The sequence below is a fragment of the Vigna umbellata genome, chromosome 7, assembly GCF_029865625.1.
Source record: "Vigna umbellata cultivar VRB3 chromosome 7, Vumbellata_1.0, whole genome shotgun sequence".
In the NCBI taxonomy this organism is placed as follows: domain Eukaryota; kingdom Viridiplantae; phylum Streptophyta; class Magnoliopsida; order Fabales; family Fabaceae; genus Vigna; species Vigna umbellata.
Window position 1 is genome coordinate 49,237,567 of NC_142171.1, and position 17,110 is coordinate 49,254,676.

Genomic DNA, 17,110 nt, shown 5'->3' on the forward strand with positions numbered 1-17,110 from the left:
TTAGAAACCGAACCCTGCTGTGGACGAACGCTAGGTCAATGACCAAGCACGAATCAGCACTAACGCTGGTTATAACCCAAGCGCTTTATAGGACGAGCGTTTCGGTATAGGACCGAACGCCAACTTTGGACGAACGTTCAGTATAAGGACGAACGCTCTCTAGAACTAACGTTCGACATAAGGTCGAACAACAATAAGGACGAACGCTCGACATGAGGCCGAACGTCATTGAGGACGAACGCTCGACTTAAGACCGAACGTCACTTATTTATAAAGTTTTAAATATTGATCTATACTGAGCAGAACGAACGCTCATTCACTCAATTGGGGGACGCTCGTTCTCGAGCAGAATTCATTCCAAATGAATGAATTCCAATCTAAGTCATGTTAACCAAAAACCGAACGGTCTAAGACCGTACAGTGACGAACGACCTTTTAGCAACAGAGAATGATCAGAAAATTTAGATTTTTCACACTTAGCAGAATTTTTCCAGATTTCCATTTTCCAACTTTATACTTCCATTTCAGGTTTAATTCCCTTCAAACATCATCATCATGCAGATTTCAACATTTAAAATCATTCCAACCACACAATAGCCATTCTCCATTCATCCATAATCAACTCAACATGCATTTAAATCAAATTCAACATCAAATATAATTCATACAAGCCGTATCAGTTCATGACAGATTCATCCAAACCAGAATGCATATCAGATATCAGTGATCATTTCTAACAACTCAACTTCATATTTTTCACACATGCAAAACAAACCAGAAATCATATTCCATATCAGTAAACGTTTCTAAATACTCAAACATCATGCTTTCCATATATGCATCTCAGATCATAAATCAAACAGTATAAATTAAACATATAAACTTCCCTTACCCGGATTGAAATTCAAACTTGTCCTAGGTGTAGAAATGGCTTTGTCCAACACTTTTTTTTCTTATGATCTTGACTCTTCCGAACTAGAATCTAACCAAATTTTACAGAACACTCAGTATACCAGTTTGCATGCAACTAAAAATCCTATTTTCCAGGAACCTAAAGGATGAACTACCGCGAAGAGACTTACCAGGTTGGATTTAATTTCTGTTCGGTCCAAAATGAAGATCAAGGCTGGACGAACTCTCCTATGGTGCTGAAATCGTGATTGGAGAAGAGATATAAGTTTTTACAGTAAAAAGGAAGTTCACTGTTTCAAGAGAGAAGTTGGAGAATATGAAAGGGTGAGTTTCAGAGGTTGAAGATGAGTTCGTGTAAGTGAAAGTGTTTTTTCGAAAAGTCTGATTTTGTTAAACTAACGTTAAAATTTGAGAACTACTCACATGTAGCCACATGCACACCAACTCTGATTTCAGAAACTTCCAACATGACAAGTGGCATGCTTGCATGCAGACTTTAGTGCGTTTTAATGAAATCAGAGAATGATGGGCGTGGTGTTTTGTGCACGTCAGAGGGAATGGGATCAGTCTAGGGAGTGGTTTTAAATGGCTGGGAATGAGGTGGCAAGCATTAAGGGTGAGATATCAGGATTAACTTAAGCTAATTATTAAGGGTCTCACAATTTTTCAATTAAGTTTTTATTTTCTTAAAAATTCATTCAATTTAATCATGTATTAGTTGATAGTATTTTATACTTATTTATTTATTTACTATTATTCAAGTAAAAAAATAACACATAGTTGTAATACTATGTAGTATGTACCGCATGCAAAAACAAAAACAAAGCTAGAAACTCAGTCAAAATCAAAAGCTCGTTAGTAAAAATTATAAATAAAAGAACTTATTAGTTAAAATCCTTAAATTGAAATGACAGTGAACTAACTCTCAACACAATAAAATCCTAGTTTCTTTTTTAATGGAATAGAATTCACAGAACAATTATTAATCTCCACTGTATCTAGGAATTAAAATGAGAATTATAGTTTTTACTAAGTTAGAATTAATCAAAATTATAATTACCCTAAAATAATAGCTAAAATCATTGTATTAACACATTTACAAAATCAAGAATTTTACTCTGTAAATCAAAAATGTCATAAAAACAATAAATTAGACCCTAAACACAACTTAATAAAAAAAATACAATTAGCTTAGAAAGATCTGAAATTAATTTATTTTTCTCAATTATCACGCTTAAAAACTCTCTGAATTATTTTAAATTTATTTATTTGCCTTGTGTTTACAAGCCAGTAGAACGCATAGAAAACACCATAATTATTTACACCACTTTGAAAAAAAAATAGTGAGAAACATGAATTAGACATTTTGGTGGGAAATAATATAGTAAGTAAAATTAAGTATCGTGGCAGATTGTATAAAATTTAGCACTAGTTGTATAAAATCATGGACATGACATGAGTACAAAGAAACAGTACTTAGTTAGACTTAAAAAGTACATAAACTTTAAAATTCTCAACACCATAACCAATTAACTTCAAAGCTCGAGAATTCATAGTGTCAAACTTTAACTCTTTGCATGATTCATATAACCCTTCAAAAACTTAGCACCTTAGATGTGATGGTCTAAAAGCTCATTATGATTGTTAAAATCAGGCAAATCCAATAACCATCAACTTACAAGATCCCAATGTTGGCACCCTAGATGGTCTAACCTCCGTAGCCTATGTAGACATCCTAATCTCTAATTCTTTCAATTTTCCAGTGTTATAGTGGTGTGTTAAGTATTGTTTGTGAGTGTCCAAAGCTATTGTAATTTTTGTAACTTTCTATAGCATGAATTAAACTTAAACAGTTAAACTTGTTCACCACTTGAGGTTCTTATTATTTTTTTCTGCAAAGTCTTATCTATAAGGGAAGGTCCAAACATTATAATTAGAAGTTGTTTGCACACAGGTGACAACCATAAGTGATTTGTGTACTCACTATAAACAAAAGTGACTTGTGTAATAAACCAGCAACAACAAGGTGAACCAGTGATACGACAACCACTGCATGACAGATAAAAGCAGAAAGAAAGCCAACCCAACCCCAACCCCAACCCCACACATTGGAAAACATTTACCTAAAAGAAAACAACTCCCAAACTGCAAAGAACGGCAAAGTCAACCAAACAGACATCTGAAATTAAAACAAGAACGGTAAAGAAAAGAGAAAAGATAAGAGATAAGCGAGAAAAAACCTGCAAGGCGTTGACGAAACCATGGAGGCCTCGTCGTAGGTCATGGCGGAGTTGAGCGGTGCGGCGGTTGGGCGCTCATACTCCATTGCTGCAACGGAACCGAAAACGCACGCTGAGAAGATACGCGACGAATGAAATTGCGAAAAGGAAAAAGAGAAAATGCATCCGAAATGCCATTGGTGAAGTCAATCAAACAAACACAGACCTCAAATTAAAGCAAGAACGGCAAAGAAGAAAAAATAAGAGATAAGAGAGAGGAAACTTGCAAGGCGTTGACGAAGCTCTTGCTGCGCTCCATGGAGGCCTCGTCGTAGTCATGGCGAGTTGAGCGGTGCGGCGGTTGGGCGCTCAAACTCCATTGCTGCAACGGAAACGCACGCTGAGAAGAACGATGCTCTGATGAGTGCATAATGAATGCGAATTGAGAACTGAAGAGAGAGAAAAGAAAACTCAAAGAGAAAAAGGAAAACAGTTACCGTGAGGTGGCAAGTGATGTGTGAGTGGGAGCTTATTTAATGCACTGCCACGTGACATTATGTTGGCGCCACCTCTATTAACCTTTCACGGTGAAAAGACATCACTACCCTCTCGGTTGCCTTTTAGATTCGCTAGCCTCATTGGTCGACCGTCCAACCCTCTCGGTTGCCTTTTAGATTCGCTAGCCTCATTGGTTGACCGTCCAATGAATTTTTTTTTCTTATACCTTATATTCATTTTAATTTTAAATATTTTACAAACTAAAACAGATTTTATATTTAAACATAAATTTAATCATTCAATTATTTTCTAAATGTGACAGACTATTTTGTGTAAAAAAAATATTTATTATTAAAATGTTAAATTTTATAGTTTGATCACTCATTATTTAAGTTAAATGATTTCATTTATTATTTAATTGTGTATAAAAATTTAAATGGTTGTCTTTATTTTTATTTCTCTAAATTTTATTTTTTGTTTTGAAAACTTATAACATCCCATAAATACAGTAATAAACCATACAAATAGAATAATCACATTAATTAACATATCAAAGGGAGGTGTTATGAAAAATGAATGCATAAATCATTCACGAATGCATAACATAAACAATACAAGTTCTGAAATGTAAATAAACAGGAACGCATCACACAGTGAAAGAAAGTAAGGCAAGGTTCAAATCTCACAAAGATAAAATCTGTCAAAACTAGTTCGAAACTCACATTTCATGTAAAAACTATTCAATTCTATTAAAAGAAATTGTGTAAAAACTATTCAATTCTATTAAAAGAAATTGTAAAATCTAGCTAGAAACTATGAACTCAAATTAGAAACTCAATAAATCATTCACAATCAAGAACTAAAAATAGTAGACAAGTAATCATGCAAAACCTGGAAAACTCAACTAAGAACCTCAATGTATGGACCTAAACAAGTTTGAAACTATAAAAGGAAGTTAAGAGAAGTGGATAGAAACTCACTATCTAAAAACAACAAATAACTAAGAATCTCACTATCAAATCTGAAACAGAATACTAAAACAGGATAGAAACTAAAACTACTACTCTTGAAACAGCAAAGATATTTTATAAAAGCAAAATAAAACTGAAATCTCTTAAAACAGTAAAAGAAACTAGCTATGAAATAGAATAAGAAACCTCATGAGCTTCTTTCACCGTCTTTCCATCCTTTTTCTTTCTCCAATTATATCCATACTTTCTAAAGTACCTCAAAGCCTTTCTATGAAATAGAAAAAGTGTACCACCTGAAATTATGAAGTAAAATTCAAAGCTTTTATGTCTTCGTAAAGTCAAATTAATGATAGAAATATGATTAGAAGGTAAAAGATAGGGTGAAAATAACAAGTTATAAGAAAACAACAAAATACTAATAATAACATCCTAAATCCTAATGAATTGTGATGATTATTGAATAACTACACAAGGTGCGTTTTTGCTACCAAGCTTCATGAATTTTTTTGAATAATGTGCCTTTATTCCTTAAACTCCTTAAACTGAAATAAAAGACCTATTGGAACATGAATACATTATGTTCAGATAAAGAAAAATTAAAAAACTTCATACAGTTTTAACCTTTTATACACTTCCACTGATTTCCTTTTATACACTTTAAACCTTTTATAAAGAAAATCTTATTCTGCTTTTCTTTAATTTTTTTAAAACTGAAAGGAAAAAAATAAACATTTAAACTATAGAAAGTTATTTATTTTTCAATTAAGTTTTTATTTTCTTAAAAATTCATTCAATTTAATCATGTATTAGTTGATAGTATTTTATACTTATTTATTTATTTACTATTATTCAAGTAAAAAAATAACACATAGTTGTAATACTATGTAGTATGTACCGCATGCAAAAACAAAAACAAAGCTAGAAACTCAGTCAAAATCAAAAGCTCGTTAGTAAAAATTATAAATAAAAGAACTTATTAGTTAAAATCCTTAAATTGAAATGACAGTGAACTAACTCTCAACACAATAAAATCCTAGTTTCTTTTTTAATGGAATAGAATTCACAGAACAATTATTAATCTCCACTGTATCTAGGAATTAAAATGAGAATTATAGTTTTTACTAAGTTAGAATTAATCAAAATTATAATTACCCTAAAATAATAGCTAAAATCATTGTATTAACACATTTACAAAATCAAGAATTTTACTCTGTAAATCAAAAATGTCATAAAAACAATAAATTAGACCCTAAACACAACTTAATAAAAAAAATACAATTAGCTTAGAAAGATCTGAAATTAATTTATTTTTCTCAATTATCACGCTTAAAAACTCTCTGAATTATTTTAAATTTATTTATTTGCCTTGTGTTTACAAGCCAGTAGAACGCATAGAAAACACCATAATTATTTACACCACTTTGAAAAAAAAATAGTGAGAAACATGAATTAGACATTTTGGTGGGAAATAATATAGTAAGTAAAATTAAGTATCGTGGCAGATTGTATAAAATTTAGCACTAGTTGTATAAAATCATGGACATGACATGAGTACAAAGAAACAGTACTTAGTTAGACTTAAAAAGTACATAAACTTTAAAATTCTCAACACCATAACCAATTAACTTCAAAGCTCGAGAATTCATAGTGTCAAACTTTAACTCTTTGCATGATTCATATAACCCTTCAAAAACTTAGCACCTTAGATGTGATGGTCTAAAAGCTCATTATGATTGTTAAAATCAGGCAAATCCAATAACCATCAACTTACAAGATCCCAATGTTGGCACCCTAGATGGTCTAACCTCCGTAGCCTATGTAGACATCCTAATCTCTAATTCTTTCAATTTTCCAGTGTTATAGTGGTGTGTTAAGTATTGTTTGTGAGTGTCCAAAGCTATTGTAATTTTTGTAACTTTCTATAGCATGAATTAAACTTAAACAGTTAAACTTGTTCACCACTTGAGGTTCTTATTATTTTTTTCTGCAAAGTCTTATCTATAAGGGAAGGTCCAAACATTATAATTAGAAGTTGTTTGCACACAGGTGACAACCATAAGTGATTTGTGTACTCACTATAAACAAAAGTGACTTGTGTAATAAACCAGCAACAACAAGGTGAACCAGTGATACGACAACCACTGCATGACAGATAAAAGCAGAAAGAAAGCCAACCCAACCCCAACCCCAACCCCACACATTGGAAAACATTTACCTAAAAGAAAACAACTCCCAAACTGCAAAGAACGGCAAAGTCAACCAAACAGACATCTGAAATTAAAACAAGAACGGTAAAGAAAAGAGAAAAGATAAGAGATAAGCGAGAAAAAACCTGCAAGGCGTTGACGAAACCATGGAGGCCTCGTCGTAGGTCATGGCGGAGTTGAGCGGTGCGGCGGTTGGGCGCTCATACTCCATTGCTGCAACGGAACCGAAAACGCACGCTGAGAAGATACGCGACGAATGAAATTGCGAAAAGGAAAAAGAGAAAATGCATCCGAAATGCCATTGGTGAAGTCAATCAAACAAACACAGACCTCAAATTAAAGCAAGAACGGCAAAGAAGAAAAAATAAGAGATAAGAGAGAGGAAACTTGCAAGGCGTTGACGAAGCTCTTGCTGCGCTCCATGGAGGCCTCGTCGTAGTCATGGCGAGTTGAGCGGTGCGGCGGTTGGGCGCTCAAACTCCATTGCTGCAACGGAAACGCACGCTGAGAAGAACGATGCTCTGATGAGTGCATAATGAATGCGAATTGAGAACTGAAGAGAGAGAAAAGAAAACTCAAAGAGAAAAAGGAAAACAGTTACCGTGAGGTGGCAAGTGATGTGTGAGTGGGAGCTTATTTAATGCACTGCCACGTGACATTATGTTGGCGCCACCTCTATTAACCTTTCACGGTGAAAAGACATCACTACCCTCTCGGTTGCCTTTTAGATTCGCTAGCCTCATTGGTCGACCGTCCAACCCTCTCGGTTGCCTTTTAGATTCGCTAGCCTCATTGGTTGACCGTCCAATGAATTTTTTTTTCTTATACCTTATATTCATTTTAATTTTAAATATTTTACAAACTAAAACAGATTTTATATTTAAACATAAATTTAATCATTCAATTATTTTCTAAATGTGACAGACTATTTTGTGTAAAAAAAATATTTATTATTAAAATGTTAAATTTTATAGTTTGATCACTCATTATTTAAGTTAAATGATTTCATTTATTATTTAATTGTGTATAAAAATTTAAATGGTTGTCTTTATTTTTATTTCTCTAAATTTTATTTTTTGTTTTGAAAACTTATAACATCCCATAAATACAGTAATAAACCATACAAATAGAATAATCACATTAATTAACATATCAAAGGGAGGTGTTATGAAAAATGAATGCATAAATCATTCACGAATGCATAACATAAACAATACAAGTTCTGAAATGTAAATAAACAGGAACGCATCACACAGTGAAAGAAAGTAAGGCAAGGTTCAAATCTCACAAAGATAAAATCTGTCAAAACTAGTTCGAAACTCACATTTCATGTAAAAACTATTCAATTCTATTAAAAGAAATTGTGTAAAAACTATTCAATTCTATTAAAAGAAATTGTAAAATCTAGCTAGAAACTATGAACTCAAATTAGAAACTCAATAAATCATTCACAATCAAGAACTAAAAATAGTAGACAAGTAATCATGCAAAACCTGGAAAACTCAACTAAGAACCTCAATGTATGGACCTAAACAAGTTTGAAACTATAAAAGGAAGTTAAGAGAAGTGGATAGAAACTCACTATCTAAAAACAACAAATAACTAAGAATCTCACTATCAAATCTGAAACAGAATACTAAAACAGGATAGAAACTAAAACTACTACTCTTGAAACAGCAAAGATATTTTATAAAAGCAAAATAAAACTGAAATCTCTTAAAACAGTAAAAGAAACTAGCTATGAAATAGAATAAGAAACCTCATGAGCTTCTTTCACCGTCTTTCCATCCTTTTTCTTTCTCCAATTATATCCATACTTTCTAAAGTACCTCAAAGCCTTTCTATGAAATAGAAAAAGTGTACCACCTGAAATTATGAAGTAAAATTCAAAGCTTTTATGTCTTCGTAAAGTCAAATTAATGATAGAAATATGATTAGAAGGTAAAAGATAGGGTGAAAATAACAAGTTATAAGAAAACAACAAAATACTAATAATAACATCCTAAATCCTAATGAATTGTGATGATTATTGAATAACTACACAAGGTGCGTTTTTGCTACCAAGCTTCATGAATTTTTTTGAATAATGTGCCTTTATTCCTTAAACTCCTTAAACTGAAATAAAAGACCTATTGGAACATGAATACATTATGTTCAGATAAAGAAAAATTAAAAAACTTCATACAGTTTTAACCTTTTATACACTTCCACTGATTTCCTTTTATACACTTTAAACCTTTTATAAAGAAAATCTTATTCTGCTTTTCTTTAATTTTTTTAAAACTGAAAGGAAAAAAATAAACATTTAAACTATAGAAAGTTATTTATTTTTCAATTAAGTTTTTATTTTCTTAAAAATTCATTCAATTTAATCATGTATTAGTTGATAGTATTTTATACTTATTTATTTATTTACTATTATTCAAGTAAAAAAATAACACATAGTTGTAATACTATGTAGTATGTACCGCATGCAAAAACAAAAACAAAGCTAGAAACTCAGTCAAAATCAAAAGCTCGTTAGTAAAAATTATAAATAAAAGAACTTATTAGTTAAAATCCTTAAATTGAAATGACAGTGAACTAACTCTCAACACAATAAAATCCTAGTTTCTTTTTTAATGGAATAGAATTCACAGAACAATTATTAATCTCCACTGTATCTAGGAATTAAAATGAGAATTATAGTTTTTACTAAGTTAGAATTAATCAAAATTATAATTACCCTAAAATAATAGCTAAAATCATTGTATTAACACATTTACAAAATCAAGAATTTTACTCTGTAAATCAAAAATGTCATAAAAACAATAAATTAGACCCTAAACACAACTTAATAAAAAAAATACAATTAGCTTAGAAAGATCTGAAATTAATTTATTTTTCTCAATTATCACGCTTAAAAACTCTCTGAATTATTTTAAATTTATTTATTTGCCTTGTGTTTACAAGCCAGTAGAACGCATAGAAAACACCATAATTATTTACACCACTTTGAAAAAAAAATAGTGAGAAACATGAATTAGACATTTTGGTGGGAAATAATATAGTAAGTAAAATTAAGTATCGTGGCAGATTGTATAAAATTTAGCACTAGTTGTATAAAATCATGGACATGACATGAGTACAAAGAAACAGTACTTAGTTAGACTTAAAAAGTACATAAACTTTAAAATTCTCAACACCATAACCAATTAACTTCAAAGCTCGAGAATTCATAGTGTCAAACTTTAACTCTTTGCATGATTCATATAACCCTTCAAAAACTTAGCACCTTAGATGTGATGGTCTAAAAGCTCATTATGATTGTTAAAATCAGGCAAATCCAATAACCATCAACTTACAAGATCCCAATGTTGGCACCCTAGATGGTCTAACCTCCGTAGCCTATGTAGACATCCTAATCTCTAATTCTTTCAATTTTCCAGTGTTATAGTGGTGTGTTAAGTATTGTTTGTGAGTGTCCAAAGCTATTGTAATTTTTGTAACTTTCTATAGCATGAATTAAACTTAAACAGTTAAACTTGTTCACCACTTGAGGTTCTTATTATTTTTTTCTGCAAAGTCTTATCTATAAGGGAAGGTCCAAACATTATAATTAGAAGTTGTTTGCACACAGGTGACAACCATAAGTGATTTGTGTACTCACTATAAACAAAAGTGACTTGTGTAATAAACCAGCAACAACAAGGTGAACCAGTGATACGACAACCACTGCATGACAGATAAAAGCAGAAAGAAAGCCAACCCAACCCCAACCCCAACCCCACACATTGGAAAACATTTACCTAAAAGAAAACAACTCCCAAACTGCAAAGAACGGCAAAGTCAACCAAACAGACATCTGAAATTAAAACAAGAACGGTAAAGAAAAGAGAAAAGATAAGAGATAAGCGAGAAAAAACCTGCAAGGCGTTGACGAAACCATGGAGGCCTCGTCGTAGGTCATGGCGGAGTTGAGCGGTGCGGCGGTTGGGCGCTCATACTCCATTGCTGCAACGGAACCGAAAACGCACGCTGAGAAGATACGCGACGAATGAAATTGCGAAAAGGAAAAAGAAAAAATGCATCCGAAATGCCATTGGTGAAGTCAATCAAACAAACACAGACCTCAAATTAAAGCAAGAACGGCAAAGAAGAAAAAATAAGAGATAAGAGAGAGGAAACTTGCAAGGCGTTGACGAAGCTCTTGCTGCGCTCCATGGAGGCCTCGTCGTAGTCATGGCGAGTTGAGCGGTGCGGCGGTTGGGCGCTCAAACTCCATTGCTGCAACGGAAACGCACGCTGAGAAGAACGATGCTCTGATGAGTGCATAATGAATGCGAATTGAGAACTGAAGAGAGAGAAAAGAAAACTCAAAGAGAAAAAGGAAAACAGTTACCGTGAGGTGGCAAGTGATGTGTGAGTGGGAGCTTATTTAATGCACTGCCACGTGACATTATGTTGGCGCCACCTCTATTAACCTTTCACGGTGAAAAGACATCACTACCCTCTCGGTTGCCTTTTAGATTCGCTAGCCTCATTGGTCGACCGTCCAACCCTCTCGGTTGCCTTTTAGATTCGCTAGCCTCATTGGTTGACCGTCCAATGAATTTTTTTTTCTTATACCTTATATTCATTTTAATTTTAAATATTTTACAAACTAAAACAGATTTTATATTTAAACATAAATTTAATCATTCAATTATTTTCTAAATGTGACAGACTATTTTGTGTAAAAAAAATATTTATTATTAAAATGTTAAATTTTATAGTTTGATCACTCATTATTTAAGTTAAATGATTTCATTTATTATTTAATTGTGTATAAAAATTTAAATGGTTGTCTTTATTTTTATTTCTCTAAATTTTATTTTTTGTTTTGAAAACTTATAACATCCCATAAATACAGTAATAAACCATACAAATAGAATAATCACATTAATTAACATATCAAAGGGAGGTGTTATGAAAAATGAATGCATAAATCATTCACGAATGCATAACATAAACAATACAAGTTCTGAAATGTAAATAAACAGGAACGCATCACACAGTGAAAGAAAGTAAGGCAAGGTTCAAATCTCACAAAGATAAAATCTGTCAAAACTAGTTCGAAACTCACATTTCATGTAAAAACTATTCAATTCTATTAAAAGAAATTGTAAAATCTAGCTAGAAACTATGAACTCAAATTAGAAACTCAATAAATCATTCACAATCAAGAACTAAAAATAGTAGACAAGTAATCAAGAACTAAAAAATTCTTTCCATATCCCTCAACCACTGATCCACTTCATCCGGGAGACCTTTTCCATTGAATTTGGCAGGGTGGTGTTGTAGGAAACTCTCCAAACTCCATTCAACAGCAGGCTGAGCAGCGTTGGAAGATGATGCCCCTGCCGTGCCCCTGGTAGCGGCAAGGATGTCCATCAGTTGCCTCTGCGTCGCTTCTGTGTTGGCGCGAGCGGCCTCCATACTCTGCATGGCGTTATGATTTTGCTGCATCAGAGTAGCGTTTTGCTCCATCAACGTGACATTCTGTTGCTGTAGCCTATCAATTACGGATTCCAACAACCTGGTGTTGTTGGACGTATCAGATTCATTTGGTTGTGGAGGAGGGGGAAGCCTAAGAGCCATTCGTTCTCTGGAACAGAGAAAAACGAGTGTTAGTCATGTTCAAAGAGTTGAGAAATAAATCGTTAAACACATATTAAGCACACAACAAGAACACAGTGTACCCATAACCTACAATGTCCTTTAAGGAACAAAACTGCTCTAATACCAATAAATGTAACATCCCAATAAATAGTAATTACCATAAATTAGAACTAATCACATTTACAGAATTAACAGTGCAGTCTTAAATTACAGCAGCTAATAACAGCCAAACGTACAAAAATATACAGGGTTCAAAATCTATCTACAAAACTCCAAGTTCTGGACGAACGGCTTTCCAAAACTAAGTAACCGAACGTCCCAAAATACAATCCAGAACTACTGACTGCTACTAATAAACGAGCGCTCTATTGTTCGGCTTTAACCTCTACTTCAACCAGATTGGCATCCTCCAAAATTTCTTCTTCCAGCATTTCTTCAAGTGGCACCTCTCCATCTGCTCACATCCACACGGATGATCATTGCATTGACAAGACGGATGTACATAAACAGTAGACAACACAAGGAATTGCAAGGGTAAGCTTAGGTAATTTAATTCATACAACTCACATACAATTTAACATAAGGAATTTACATACAAGACATACAACAATGAACCAGCATAGAATAAATTATCCAACTCTCATAAATACGACCGTCCGGACTGTATGAATCCATGTAACCACAGGCGTTCGTGCACTCGGGTGGTGTGGTAACTGGAAACACTCATCAGCTGCCACCCGAGGTTAGCCCTATCAGTCCAAAGTACTCAGTAGGACTAGGACCTCCTGCCATTCCCTCACATGACCTACTCCCCTCTACATAAGGACGAGCACTCACGGAATATCAGGATGAACAGCCATCAGTGATTTTACCATGGTCATACCATACAACTTATCACATTCAGATCATAGAGACGTTCCTCCTTGGAACGCTCGTTCAAAATCCACTTTCAATATTTCACCCAAAATACCGTTCGCACGTCTTAGTCTTTCCTCTTATTCACATTTTTATGCTTTGTTCCACTTTCATAAAATGACGCACGTTCATCCCTTTTCAAAATAAGGACGAACGTTATCAAAGTACAGAGAAATCCTCGTTTCTGAACAAAAGAAACGAACCCCAGTCCTCTGACGGACGTTACGAATACTTAACTCAGTAAAAGGGAATTGACTCTAGAAGTTCTGAATAATACTTAGAATAATTGAAATACAATGACTCGAGGTCGAATCCAATGGACAACAATTTCTTTAGATAAATAAACCGAGCGTGATTTAATTCAAGATACAACACCTCCAGTCAATGGCCGAACGTCAACTAATATTTTTGGACGAACGCTATTTACGTCCGTTCAGGAATCGAAGATGAGGGCGAGCGTTCAGTATAAAACCGAATACTACTTAGGACGAACGCTAGATAGATGACCGAGCACTAACTAGAACGAACGCTCGATATAAGACCGAGAGTTCATTTGGACGAACGCTTAATATCAGACTAAGCGCTACCTATAACGAACGCCGGATTACAAAACCGAGCGTTACTCATATAACTTCAATTTATAGCGATCGTTGGACACCACTAGGATGAGCCGAACGCTCAAACCTAGCCTTTCACAAGAAGACGCTCGTTTTTAAACAGAATCCTTTCCAAATGAAAGAATTCCTATTCTAAGTCATTTTCAGGGGAAACCGAACGGTATAAGACCGTTCAATGACGAACGCTCATTATCAAGCAAAGACTATTATATTTTCCAGATTTTTATCCACAATAACTTCACATTTTTCATACGGTTCATAGCTTATAATTTATCTTCACCATAAATCTCATACATTACAAAATTCATATTATCATTCATACCTTACAGAAATTATCCCTTTTCCAATTCATACGTTCCATTCTCAACATACAGTTCAAACAATATCACTCATATACATCCAGTACAACCATGCTCGTTCATGCATACTTAAATATCAAATATTTCATACATTTCAGACATCCAGTATACTTCATGCTTTCATACCCATCATACAAGTATTAAATTAAATTACTAAAGCTTCCCTTACCTGGTCTAGCAGTGAACTCCCTAAGCGAGTGCTTTTTAACTTGTCCAAATATGGTTTCCTACCCTCAACTTGCTTCTCAAGTGCTCCACTAAATCTAACCAAAAGGAACATAGGAGAACTTAGTTTCTATTCTAACATGCAGCTGTATCAAGGTCCGCATGCAACCCAGAAAAGGGTGTTTAGAGTTGGAGAACTTACCGGTTCAGATCTCAGTTCTGTTTGTTACCAATAAGGAGTATTGGTAAATCTTGAAGAAATTTGTTTTGATGATGCTACAAGAAGTTTTAGTTGAAGAAGATATTAGAATTAGTTAAAAGCAAGTTGTAGAAATTAAATGTAGTAGGAAATTCTTGTAAACCTTGTAAAACTTGCATTTTTAACCTGCAATAATCGATTATGATTAAGCAATAATCGATTATCACAAGTCATACTTGAATAATCGATTATCACTTCATATAATCGATTATCACATTTTTGAAAACCTGTAACGGACTTGAATAATCGATTATCACTTACAATAATCGATTATTCATGGCAGTTGGGAGCTGTCCTTTGGCATTCAGTGTACTTGGCTATATATTTTGATTTGGAGAAATCAGAAGGTAACGTTGTTGAACAGAAGCTCTTGTAGAATACTGTTTGTCAGAGGAAGTTCTCAGAAGCTATAGTTCAAGTTCCCTTGCTTGGTCTCGTGAACAGGAGAGGCTCGTGTGTCGTGTGTCGATAGTCGGAGCAAGCTCTCTTCGAGTTAGCAAGGTGCTCTGCCTGGTCTCGTGAATAGGAGAAGCTCGCGTTTCGTTTGTCGATATTCGGAGCGTTTCTCTTCGAGTTGGCAGAGTGTTCTTCTTCCTGTTCGTTCGTCGAAGGAAGGTTTATTTATCTGCTTTATTCACTATTTGTTGTAATCTGTGAAACCATTTTTAGTGAAAAAGGTTAATCACTATTTATAGTGATTAACTACTGGACGTAGAATCTTTTGATTCGAACCAGGATAAAAATTGCTTGTGTGATTTTCTATTCCCTACACTCTTTATCTTTTACGCATATCAACTGTTTGATAAATTTTCTCTAAGAAAATTGTTTTCCTAAAACGGACCATTAAACTTGATTTGTGACCGTAACACGCTTTCCGAATATTTTATTCCACTGCGCGACTCTATAACGGTACCGATTGTTCCAACAATTGGTATCAGAGCTTACTTTGATAGTTTTTCAAATTTTTCGAAAATGGGCGGTCATAACCAAGTTTATGCTGAGGGTGCTTCTATTGATAGACCTCCTTTGTTTACAGGGGAAAATTATGCGTTTTGGAAAATAAGAATGCAAATATTTTTGGAGTCTATTGACAGGGGTATTTGGGAAGTTGTTATGAATGGACCAATTGTTCCCACTATTTTAGTAAATGATATGCAGGTAGAAAAACCATTTTTACAGTGGACTATGGATGAAAATAGAATGGCACAATATGATGTTAGGGCTAGGAACATAATTTTATCTGCACTAACCCTTGATGATTTTTTCAAAGTTTCTGTTTATGAAAGTGCTCAGGAAATGTGGGAATTTTTAAGAGTTACTCATGATAAAGTCACAGATGTTGTTAAGTTGACGTTGTCTGATTCAAGCTCCTCAAGCTCAAACAATTCAAATAAGCAAGAAAATATATGCTTAATGGCCAGTAATGAATCATCTAAAAGCCAACTCTTGAAGAAAAAGAAGGACAATCAAGGCTCCTCATCAAGCTTTAAATGTTATGGATGTGGTGAAAGAGGCCATATAAAAGCCGTTTGTCCAATTATCAAGAAATTTCACAAAAAGAAGGTCCACATTGCTTGGGTTGATAATGACTCAAGTAGTTCAAGTGATTCTGATGAAGAAGCAAACTTGTGTTTGATGGTAAATACTGATGATACTGCAAGCCAAGTAAGTTGTTCTAATTCTGAATCTAGTGAATTTGATTTGCAAAAAGCTTTTCTTGAATTGCTTGATGAATCTGAAAAATTGAATGTTGCTCATAAAAATTTGAAAAGGGAATTTAAAGAATTGCGAATTAAATATGAGAAGGCATTAGATGAGGAAGTAAGTTTGAGAAATAAAATTTGCAACTTGGAAATGAAAGAGTCTTCAAATGTTGAACATCCTGTTGAATGTCTTTCATGTAAGAATCATATGCTTGATATTGATATTCTTGAAAATCTTCTTGAAGTTGCAACTGGAAATAATAATGTTGAAATGCCTATAACTGTTAGAAAGGTTTATAAAAACAAAAGTGTTTTTAAAAGTAAGAACCAAATTAAAAGAACCCGTAGGGTATGGGTTGAAAAAGGAACTGTGTCTTATAGAAATCCAAATGTTGTCACATGCTTTTATTGTATGAAAAAGGGGCACACTTCTAACAAATGTAGAATTAAACATTTTGATGTTCCAAATGGAAAATATGCTTGGATTCCTGTTATAAAGTAAATTGTCTCTAACCTCAAAGGACCCAAATGAGATTATGGGGACCAAAACTCTATTGTTTTGTTTTGCAGGTTAATTTTTTCAAAAGGAAAAGAAGACTCTATGGTATCCTGGTATTTTTTAAGAGCTTTGAAATAATTTATGAA

General features: G+C 33.6%; 2 long non-coding RNA genes across 2 annotated transcripts; both read right to left on the bottom strand.

The window, feature by feature from the left end:
* Positions 1 to 4,450: 4,450 nt before the first annotated feature.
* LOC148196491 (uncharacterized) lies at positions 4,451 to 8,221 on the bottom strand. Its single transcript, XR_015780770.1, has 3 exons — positions 7,199 to 8,221; positions 6,933 to 7,020; positions 4,451 to 4,893 (listed from the first exon to the last, which is right to left on the bottom strand). It is a non-coding gene; the product is annotated as an uncharacterized LOC148196491 (long non-coding RNA).
* Positions 8,222 to 8,230: 9 nt separating this feature from the next.
* LOC148196492 (uncharacterized) lies at positions 8,231 to 12,118 on the bottom strand. Its single transcript, XR_015780769.1, has 3 exons — positions 10,979 to 12,118; positions 10,713 to 10,800; positions 8,231 to 8,673 (listed from the first exon to the last, which is right to left on the bottom strand). It is a non-coding gene; the product is annotated as an uncharacterized LOC148196492 (long non-coding RNA).
* Positions 12,119 to 17,110: the final 4,992 nt, after the last annotated feature.